The following is a 12,297-nucleotide window of genomic DNA, read 5'->3' on the forward strand; positions in this document are numbered from 1 at the left end:
GAGGTTTTGTTTATTTTTTTAGTTGCTGTCTCATTAATTTATATTCCGAATAAATCTTTCATTTGAATGTAGTGTTTTCATTTAAGCACAATGTTATCTTTTCATTAACTAACTTGATTTAAAACTCTAGTAAAATACATACATGGAGATCGGTCACTTGAAGTAACTTCAATAACACACATGTGCATCTGACATACATTTACGGAAAAGGTATAAATTACAGGTAAAAGGCGTGTGTATCCTAGTATTTGTTTATGTGTAAAATGCATTTAAGGTCCTGTATTGTAATTGTAGCTTTGCAAGCTCTTCATTGTGAGTATTCTTAAAGTTTAATGTACTATAACTGTTTTTGTTTGTAAATAGTCTTATTGATGCTGAATAAAGCAACCGTTGGTGTAAATACATTTATATAAACAATGAATGCGAATATCAAGTCAAAGTCATCCCTTCGGAAATTTTATGGACACCATTACAAGTTGGTTGACCGTTATTGGATATCTGTTTCACAGATGACGACGGATATTTGTCAATGCAATTAACCACAATCCCACCCTCTATTCCCGAAACGTTACATCATGGATTTTACTTATCAACAAGTTTGCACTTAAATGAGCAACCCGACGGGTGTCACATGTGAAGCAGGATCTTTTGTATCCTTCCGGATCACCTGATATCACACCCAGATGTTAATGGGGTTTGTGTTGCTAAGCCTTTAGTTTTTATATTAAGTTTTGTATACTGTTGTTTGTCTTTTTGTATTTTTTTGTATTTTGCTATGGCTTTGTCTGTTTGTCATCGATTTATAAATTTAAATATCCTTTTGGTATCTTCAGTCTCTCTTTTGCTTGCGTCTTCAGACTACCAGTCTTATGATTTGTATTATAAAGTAGTGAATCTTAATAAGTCGCCAGTCCCTAATCACCATAAGCAGTGTAAAAGAATTATAAGAAGACAAAATAGCGTAACATTAGTCCGACAATAATGTGTTAAATGATAGGGAGCAAAAACGACAACCCTGTGACAGACAACTTTTAAACATAGCGATTTGGTTTTGCATCACTTTAATTTTGATTTACAAAGATGCTAAGTTTTTCATTCATTTTTTGTAATGACTGCCATACATATACTCTGATTCTCCAGTGACAATAAGTTAGTAAGTGGTTAGAAATGTTTGGAATCCAAACCGTAAAAAGAGGAAAAGGGAAAGTTATATGAATTACGGTAAACGTAACTTCTTCAGGTAATCATGTCATACCATAACATTATATATAAGACATCTGGTTGTTGATACACGAGTAGTGCTATGAACAGTGGTATCATTATGTAATTATGTGAACAAATACCAAAGAGGTTATATTAGCTCCTTGACACATACTGAATAGAGTGTGTACTACACATGTACTATTATCAAATGTTCATGTGCACTCAAAGACAAATATCTTAAATAAAATCCACTGGAAACACAAATGAACAGAAAGATGTATATAATGTAAGTTTAATTTATGAATTTCTGTTTTATTTACAGTCACAGGCAATGGTGCTGTAACAATTAAACTGCCGGGTTTGGAGTCAATCAAATTACCCAGTATTCCGTCAATCAAGTTGCCCAGTTTTCCGTCAATTAACCGCCCAGTTCTGCCACTATTTAACAAGCATTTCAAACCAAGTTTCAAAATATCGGATGAACGAATAGACAAGAGAACGACAGCGATCACTGGTATATTACCGACAAAATCACTGTCTAACACTGAAGTGGCCTTTTCATCATCTACTTTAAGAAGTACTTCCGAATATTTACCCACAGTGGAGAATTACATGTCAGTGGCACACACATAGACAATCCTACTACGATACAAATAATGGCACACCAGGACGTGTACTGCGGACAAATTGTAACGGAAGGCACCTCACATAACATTCAGATTCATCTTTTGACAATTTTGATCAATCGAACTGAGGACACGTATATTATCTTGAACCAAGTTTATTATCACTAAAACTTTTTAGATGTCCAATGTTGTGTTGTTGAATTTTCAGGAACTTTTAATTTACTATAGATATGGAAATTTATTTTTTATTGACCATACCAGTAGTTTTATTACACGTGTGAACCAAAAAGGCTTCCGTTTAGATAGTACACTGAGAAAGACTTATACAGGCTGAACATAACTCTTATAGACAAAAATCTAGATTCTAGGAGACATGACAGAGAAATATTGTTGATCCGAATAGTACAGCCTGTACAGTGAACTCAATCAGATCAATCAAAACAAGTTTACTATCACAAACTTTTCAAGATGTCCATTTTTTCAGTTTTTATCTTGTATCTCAAAAGTATATAGATGAAAAAATATAATAATTTTCACAAAACAGTTATTTTACAGGTTTCCGCACAGAAATAGTAACAAAATGTGTATGACCTTCTGAACCCCTTATCTCTGATCATAATCTACATATTTCAACATCAAATTGAAGCACGCGCCGATCTAGCTACTATTTACCATTTGCATTGTAGACACCTTTAAGAAATATTTGTATTTTGGACGACCTTTTGCTATTTTAAGACCTTTAAACACACAATATTTTCAGTAGACATATAATATTATGTATTAGATCAAAAGCTTAACTTCCAATTTATTTAAGCGTGGTTCAGTTTGAAATTAAGCTTCTGCCGTTACTACAGTGAAATAGTGTACGTTTTACTCTGTTCATCCCCAATGTGATAGTCGGCGAATTAAGGATGAAGGTTTTTCCCTCATCGTAGATCTGCTGGAGGCAACTATAGCATTTTTTTCTCATGCATATTGTCAAATACTCAACGCATATATATTTGGTCGATAAAAAAAATGATCAAGTCGGTTAGTTATGTCGGAAAGGATCGACAGTGACCACTGAAAAAGAGGGCTTGCTGAGCAGTCAGATTTTTTCTTTGGAACATTACAACTACATATAAAACCACAAAGATTGTTGCAAGGGTTCGTCAACGTGGAAAGTGCGTGGTATATACAAATTACACAGCTGAAAGAATAACACAACACTTTAGCAAATTGTTACCCCTAGAAAACATTGTTAACCGAGGCGAATTTAAGGTTGGCGATATTATCTGCTCTATCATCCTCAATCTAATTAAAATATAGAACTCGGATTTCGTTAAACTGCATACGAGTTTAACGAAATCCGAGTTCTATATTTAATTAGATTGTATCATCCTCTTAGATAATGTGTTATTTGATTTATTATACAAACTGTGCTGTTAATTGTTATTGTCTTTTGAATTGAAATCATGGCCTTTTAAATAATCAGGTCTTTCCACTATTTTTTGGAAAGACCTATTGTATTTGTTCTGATTATTTTTTTTCTTCTTCCGCCAAATTTCAAAACTTATTTTAAGGTTTCGCAAGATGTCACTTAGATTTTTTGCATATGATATCGAACAGTTATTGCGCTTTTTAGTGAGACTGACCCTGTTTAGTCGAAGACTTTTTATTGTAAGAGTTATCTCCCAAAACACTGTTTTCTTTGTGGTGAGATCTCCTTTTGAAGTTGACATAAGTGATATGTCAATGTATCACATGAATGGTAAGTAATACAGACCTAAGGTACGTGTATTTGAGGTCCTGGGTTCATAAAATGAATTTGAGGTCAGGGTCAAAGGTCAATGTCATGTTCTAAATTTTGACTTTTCATTGTTCCGAGATCTCCTCCGTAACCGTAAAAGAAAGCGACAAATTTATTTAACTAAATTGCTCGTTATATCATAAGGATGATTTGTCAATTTTAACCGAATCAATTCGTAGACTCCATATGACAGTTATTTCCACTTTTGAATTTTACATAAGTGACATGTCAATGTATCACATGAATGGTAAGTAATACAGACCTAAGGTATGTGTATTTGAAGTCCTGGGTTCATAAAAATAAATTGATGTTCAAGGTCAAAGGTCAAGGTCATGTTCAAAATTTTGACTTTTCATTGTTCCGAGATCTCGTCTGATAATCTTGGAGATATATTTAAAAGAATTAGTGTAAAATGTTTGCCTCATTGTGATGAAGATATGATACATTTGGTCTGAAACATCTTATAGGAGTTATTGTCCCTGAAATGATTCAATTTAAGGTAAATTGATTATTTCTCCAACTTGGTACATGATAAAGCCATAGGGTCTTTTGCAAACTGTTGGTTGACATATGGCCTTAAAAAATATCAACCGGAAGTGACCTTGAGTAAACCGGAAGTAGCAATTTTTGCACTTATTTCATGGAAAAGTACCTAGAAACTATATGTTTTTTAAATATGCATACATAAACCCATCATTTGAGACCAGAAGTGACCTTCACTAAACCGGAAGTACCTAATATCTCCATTATTACAGGCAAAAGTATATAGAAACCATATATTATTGGAATCAGTGTAAATAAATATACCATGTGAGACCGGAAGTGACATTTTTTAAACCGGAAGTTGACAATTATCTCCCTTATTTAAGGCAAAAATATATAGCAACATTTATTCATTGAATCAGTATGAAGAAACCTATGCTTGGACGCCTATAGTAACTTTGAGTAAACCGGAAGTAGCTTCTCATCAATAATTCAGAAAATTGATGTGGAAAGACCTTCAATTGTTCTCTGAACAATTAGTTTTTAATTTATTTAAATTATTGATAGTTTTATTGTTCTGCAGGAGAGGGTAATATTTAATTACTTCCCAAATCGTGACATTCTCCGAAAGCAAAATGATAAGTTCATTCATACCATGCCTATAAATGCTCATAATATAACAATTGTCTCAGTTGTCTGAATAAATTGTCCTAATTTAGGGGGTACATCATAGTTGACATTCTGGATGTTTTGCAAACCAGTTCTGACAGTTGCGAATTCTGAAATTCATAAAAAAGAAGAAGTGAGAAAAGCGGTCGAGTTTTACGTGTACCTTCAACGATAATATGACTGTATTAAAACAGCATGCCCAAAATGGTCCAAGTCAGAAAAACAAAATTTATTTGCGTTCAGGAAGGTGGAACACTTAAGCGGAATTGTGTTATCGAAAGATCTGAGATTTAATTACAGTGTCCCGAATAACCGATAACTATATACTGGCAACTTAAGTGACAATTAACTTGAATTTGACTGTTATTTTAGGTCCTTTTTGGTCATATAGCCCTTCAACTGTTTTGGTTCTTATACACCCTGAACTGGCTTTCAAATATTCATTGTTATCATTTTTTACAGCAGTGGGCTGATACCGCTATCGGTGGACTATCAGTCTCCGATGGTACCATCAGCTCAGTAGTCAGTACTTCAAATCTGACATGATTTAAAAGAAAACATCTTGAAATTGTCCGTTTGTAAATTTATAAATTAAGAAACAACTTCCTCAGGCAAAATTGACCTTGGATGGATTTGGCTACTATTTTTTGTCATATAGCTCTTCAACTGTTTCGGTTCTTAAACATCCTTGGCCTTCAAATATTCGGCTATGAGCGTTCCTGGTGAAGGTTAATCCAGAAAAGTGCTTCGGACGCATGAAATTTATAAAGTGTAGTTTTATTTTTTTTTGTTATATCGTACATGATGAATAAGAGCAAGAACATATAAAACAAGACCAATACCGGACCTTGACCTGCGTCGCTGCGTGCAATTGATCGAGGTAACATGTATACTGGAGCATAACTGATCATTCCCTTTCACTTAAGCCAAGAGAATTAACTTTAATTGCCTTGTACAATGAGTGTTGTAAAATTTCAAACTATCGGCAAACAGGAAGTGGATAATACCAATCTAATTAAAATATAGTTCTCTGATTTCGTTCGTTATACTACATATGTAGTATAACGAAATCAGAGATCTATATTTTAATTAGATTGTGGATAATACATGGCTGCAGATATAAAAATTGCTTACTCGCTACAAATCAACATTATAAAGCTACAGACCAAATATTATATCATTCCCTTTCATAGAAGCCAAGAAAACTTTGACGAAAGATTTATTTTGGACTGACTGACGGACGGACGGATTCAAGCGGTTACTAGACCTGCTTCCACCTTCGGCGACGCAGGTTATAAGTGAAAATTAGTCAAAATGTTAAAGAATAAAAAAAAAATTAAACTGTCAAAAAAAGGAAAAGTTAAAAAAAAGATGTCCACGCACCTAGCGTCTGTGGTTTAAACTTCAGTGGAAGTCACTAATATAGAGATCCTACAACAAATGTTGAAAATTTATGCTGCGTGCGGCTTATTTGAGATGATTGTAACAAACTGGTCTTCCAAATAGGAAAGTTCTTTATATCTGACTGGTTTCCATTGAAAGATATTGCCTTAATTTATGGCTTCTATGCCTTTGTTGGCAACAGAAAGTGTTAAGAGTTTCGCTTTGTCATCTTTTTCAATATAACCTGGTATGAAAGTCTATGATTGGCATATCATTTTCAGGAGGAGTATTTGCTTAAAGTTACCTTGATATTAAGGCACTATTAAGGCTTACATTCTTAACGAACAATTCGAAAGTGTTTTCACTTGTGAAAATACATCAGCTGTGCCATATAAAAGTTCAAGTCCATTTTTCAACCATACCATAATTGTCTTAATGGCAATCATACCACATCTCCCTATTTTGATATAAATGTTTCAGAAATAGTTTTATAAAATTTCTTATAAACTCAACAAATTACATTGCCACTGGTCCTTATAAAATCCTAGCATATTTCTTAGATAATTTATCAGGAAAATTGATATATTTTTTTTTATATTTTCAAAAATCAATTAATTCTGGTAATATTTCGACAGATTGGAAGCATGCTAAAGTAGTATGACTGTTAATCATAGCGTCGTATGGCTAAATCAGTCGGAATACACATCTAATTATATATAACCCTGCTTGCAAGTACTTATCTGCCATGATGATCATTGACATATATCTATAGTTATTTTTGAGAATTAAAATGGGACAAACCATCGTAACAGGAAAAATTACACATGTGGCATGTTTTTTTCTTCATCTGTTATAAACTTTTATCTTGAAAAAAAAATCTTCATTTGAAATTGTAATTTCTGATGAATAAAAATACACGGAATGATATTTACACACAAAACAAAACACTATGATTTTGTAACCAAAAAATGCCACGTCTCAAATGATTTCTTTAAACTATAGCATGAGACACACAAATACTTATTGTAGGCCCATCTGCTTGTAATTCATACAGACAAAGAGAATTTTGCAACAGTGACACTACACTTCATCAAAGTACATTATAACATATACATTTCTAAAGCTTTATAATTTTAAAGCTTTTTCCTGATCTGACAGTTTATGATTTGATTTTGATTTTTGGTGTTTTAACGCCACTTTTAAGCACCGCTTTTGTGCTATTTCGTGGCGGCCAGTTTTTATTGGTGGAGTAAGCTGGAGTGCCCGGAGAAAACCACCGACCTTCGATAGGAAAACTGACAATCCTAGTCAATTAAGATTGGAGTCGATTGCACCCGCACGAGCGGGGTTCGAACTCACAACCTCAGTGTTGACTGGCTAGTGATTACAGTAGTAACTACTTAGACCACTCGGCCACCGAGACCCGGCAGTTTATGATAAACTGCGTATGGTAAATTATTGGCCTAGGATTGTGCACGGCAAAGAAATTAAGTTGTCACACATTTTGTGTAATTTTATGCTTTTAACAAATATCCACAAATTAATTATACGTCTGAATGGGTTAATTTCATCAAAAATATTCTTGGTGCTTGTGGTTTTAGTCATAATTGGTTGGTACAACCCGGAGACTTTAGCGCAAAATGGCTAAATGACAGTTAAAACAAATTTATATTTGATCAATTTCAACAAAACTGGCGTTCAGATATATATAATTCGTCAAAAGACTTTCCATACAGATTATATAAGGATAAGTTTAAGTTCGGCAGAAAAATATTACAACCGATTCAAACGAGTGTGTAGCTAAAGGTAGAATCTTTGGTTAGCTTCCTTGCTAGCTCAACCATAAAATGATTATTACCTTAAGATTTGGAGGAGCAAAGCACCATTTTATCATCCAATGAAAACATTTATATCAATGGCCTGTTTATTATTTATAATATATATGTATGTTTCATACAAAGATTTACCTAGACTACTTTGCACATAAAATTTCATTTCTTAGTCTTTGATTGAATTAAAAAATCTTTTTATTACAACAAATTAGAAGCGGAATATCGTTTTTTTTTAATATTTACGCCGTGAATAGGCAGTTAAGTTAATTAGTGTCTTTAGGTGCACGCAAAAAAAACATTGTTATGGTCTTGGTGTCTTTTCTTCATGTATATGCATAGTTTTTAGAACTAAAATCTTTTGTATTCACACAGAAAAGAAAAAAATATCATACTACTCAATATCATGCACGGTTGCATTTGTGGACCTTTTATTTAGTTAAAAATGCAACGAAAAAAAACAGCAAACAACTGCAGTCTGGAATTGGAAATATTGGAGAGTTTATGAACATCCACTTGGTCCATTAACATTACCTTACTTATTAGTTTTAGATAAATAATGCAGCCATGAAGAACAATTTTTATATCTCTACTTCAGTTTTAATCTAACCTAGATTGAATGATCAGGTCATATGTACTTTTGGACACCTTCCAATCTTTTTTTACCTGTCCGGGTGTATTTTAAACATATGTGTATGTGTATAAGTGAATACGGTCAGCACTTACAATTGTCAATCATATTCAACTACATTTTATTAACTTGATGTAACAAATTCAACAGACAAGTTAAATATATTATTATTTGCAATGTCTGACGAAGAAGAAAAAAATAAGGAATTTCAGCTTTCAGTTAACTTTTCATCATTTTGGCAAATCAAACACACCTACAACATGCATGCTTGTGAATGAGCTTATAATTATCACTAAATTTTAAATTTAGATTGAAAACTTATTTTTAAACTGACTTGTAAAACTAGTTTTACAATTTTTATATTCTGTCACTTAATTCTGATTGGTTCTCTGCTTAACTATTGGACTCCACCCAAAGGCTGGATGTGCCTTACCTAATTATGATTTCATGGTTGAGCTAGCAAGGAAGCTAACCAAAGATTCTATCTTTAGCTACACACTCGTTGAAATCGGCTGTAAGATATATTACCAGATAGAGTTAGGGTGATATTTTGCAGATTTAGAACTGGTAATCATAGATTATCAATTGTAACTGGCAGATGGGTATAGGTTTCACGAATGTGACCTACCGTATTAGACTATTTACCGGATTTGTAATAACATACGGTATAGCAATAAACAGTTAGGAAAAAATATTAAAATTTACCATCATAAATTTTACCATCCCCTTTTCATTGCTTTCTTGCAAATAAAGCTTACTGTTTGTGTCATATATGTGCATATGTATGTACTCAGAATCTTCCATAGATTTTATATCCACGGTAGTTAAAATGGTAAAATATAATTTCTTTTTGGTGTATCCATGGCAACAATCTGCATTTATTTGTTATAAAATATTGCAATAGGGGGGAAAAGATGTCACATATTTACCCAAAATTTGGCCAGAAGTAGAATTTCAATCGCTTGGAGCAGTACCTTTCCTGAAACTATTTACATATATCTATCAAGAAATCCAATAAAAATGATATGTCTTTCATCTCATTTTTTTGTAAAATTGCGCCAAAAACTTCGTGTAGAAAAAAAGTGTTAGTAAACATTACATTAATTTCTGGACCTTTGGCCGGTCTAGCTATGAAAATACGGAGAGTCAAACAGAAAATAGCCCATAAAACATGTAAAAAATAATCTTTATGTTCTTATAAACCATCTTTGAAGCCTAAATTAGTACTCAGCTGTCTAAAAATGAATTTTATTGCACAATAACTTTCATATTTGAAAACACGACGGGTGCCACATGTGGAGCAGGATCTGCTTACCCTTCCGGAGCACCTGAGATCACCCCCAGTTTTTGGTTGGGTTCGTGTTGCTTAGACTTTAGTTTTCTATGTTGTGTCATCTGTACTATTATTTGTTTGTTTGTCTTTTATTTTGGCCATGGCGTTGTCAGTTTGTTTTCGATCTATGAGTTTGAATGTCCCTATGGTATCTTTCGTCCCTCTTTTAGATAGACAAAGAAGATATCATACTTTATGTCAATGTTATAAGAATAAGGTGAATTTTTTTATTTTATTTTGAAATGTTGAACTTTAGTCGACTCTAGAAAACAGTTTTGGATAAATATTATTGTAACAGATTAATGTAATAGAAATATGTCAGAAAATATATGTAAATTCATAAAGGTTATAAATTCACTAACAAGTCTTCTTGGTTAGCCTTTGTCTGTCTGTTTTTCTATTATAATAACCGAATGATCTTGTATTGTAACGTTCTTATCTTGTCATGTACAAAATTTATTTGTATACAATTTTTATTATTTCATTCTTTATACCAAAGTGTTAACAGTAGTTTTAAAGAATAAAATTGTCTTGTTTTGTCTAGGCGGCACTCCAGTTATAATCAATAGTTCCTCTAGTACAAGTTGTCATCACGACATGCTCAGAATCGTCGTATACACAAAACGAAATGGGTATTAGTTTCTTTCACTTTATCAGGATATTCAAGTTGTGGGCTTTTTCACTGACTTACGAAAAGGTCATTTAAAAGTGCAAAATTGAAATAACTCAGTATAAAAATGGGGGAAATAGTTTTGTTTTTACTAATTCTTTTCAAATATGGACCCAAACGTTTTGATATTTTCAGTTGCTGAGATGCCTTCTATAGGACCCAAAATTGAGCCATGTGATACACTGTGGCTTTATTTGATGGCATCCAACAGCCCAGAACCCTGCTAACTTTAATCTGTTGTTTTATATTTGTTAAATAGGATGCAAATCTGCTATGTCGTTGATATGGACTAGAAATAGGTCGGGGTCTTGATATGTATACGGTGAAACATCCATTGAAGGATATTGATTTTGATAGGTATACGGTGAAACATCCAATAATATTACTACCCCGCACGTGCGTCAAGTAATTTACTTAAGTGGGACCCCTTACAATATCACTGAAAGTTTCAGCTGGTTCTTCAGCTGTTTGAATCTTGGTGAAAATATCCGGTGGTAGTAGGTTCCAATCTTTAATTGTGTTTGATATTAAGCTGTGTCGTCTTCTAAATGCTATTTAGGATAATGTAACCTTCAAAGTGCTGCATTAGGTTCGAGCAAATGACATATGTTCTAGTAGTTTGCAAGTAATACATGTTAGAGATATAATTACTCGGGATGGTTCTGTCGTTCTTTCTTCAATAATGGGCATATATTACAACTTTTCCATTCTTCTGGGGTGGTTCCTCTGTTGATGAATTGTTGGAAAATGTGAGCCCTTACCTCCGATATGTTAGGTGCCAATTCTTTTAGTACTCTGGGTGTATACCATCAGGACCCATCGCTTTTGACGCATTAATGTGTTTTAGTATCTTCTCCACTCCTTTTCTTGTTGCTGTGATGTTCCTCATTTTGTCTACAAGTGGAGTTTGGTATGGAATGGATTCGTATTCTGTCTAAGTATAAACGCTTGTAATTTAAACTGTTTATCCGCTTTCTGTTGGTCTGTTTCGGCGATCTTACTATCTTTGGTATATGGTATTCCCTGTTTGTCGGCCTTCTGGCTGTTAATATATATCCACAATGGTTTAGAATCCTGTTTTATATCGCCTATTAAGTTGTTGACGTAGTTGTTCTGGGCTGTTTCAATTTCCTTGTTAACCGTGAGTCTTAATTCTTGCCATTTTCGTTTTATTCTCACAGTTTTGTTTATAATTGGCGTGTGTTCTGTTTTATCATGACCTTTATGTTATCCATTCATGGCATTGACTGTTTTCCTTTTGATGTTTTAGTTGGTACATTTATTTTGGTGTTTCCTAGTATAAATTCTTTTATCATGTTCAAGGCCAGTTTAATTTCTTCTACATTCCTGGGGTGTTTTGGTGGCCATTGAAGTATTTGTCTCTGGTGAAATCATTGTATCTTCTCTTATCTGATCGTAGTTTCCCTTTGAGTATTGGAAGAAGGTCCTTTCTGGTCTTTTTCTTGGAATTGTGCATCTAAGCAGCTAAGAGTACGCATGACAATCATGGTCGTGGTCGCTAAATCGATCACTCGGGTTGAATCGATATCTGTGAACTGCCCTGGTAAGGTTGTAATTTTAGGTAAATTTAAAAAAAAATATTTTTAGAAGTATCTATGAACTACAGGAATAATCAATTGGTTTATATGAACATTTTGATAAATTAACACACAAGTTCGGG

General features: G+C 33.3%; 1 protein-coding gene and 1 long non-coding RNA gene across 4 annotated transcripts in view; one reads left to right on the plus strand and one right to left on the minus strand.

Annotated features, from left to right (window-relative positions):
• The window catches only part of LOC127728572 (uncharacterized), an 879,051-nt gene that overhangs the window by 22,964 nt on the left and 843,790 nt on the right, over positions 1–12,297 (minus strand). The window lies entirely within an intron of this gene.
• Positions 227–2,015, plus strand: LOC127728628 (uncharacterized). Its single transcript, XR_007994289.1, has 2 exons — positions 227–312; positions 1,526–2,015. It is a non-coding gene; the product is annotated as an uncharacterized LOC127728628 (long non-coding RNA).

This window comes from Mytilus californianus, unplaced genomic scaffold, assembly GCF_021869535.1.
Source record: "Mytilus californianus isolate M0D057914Y unplaced genomic scaffold, xbMytCali1.0.p SCAF_2, whole genome shotgun sequence".
Taxonomy (NCBI): Eukaryota; Metazoa; Mollusca; class Bivalvia; order Mytilida; family Mytilidae; genus Mytilus; species Mytilus californianus.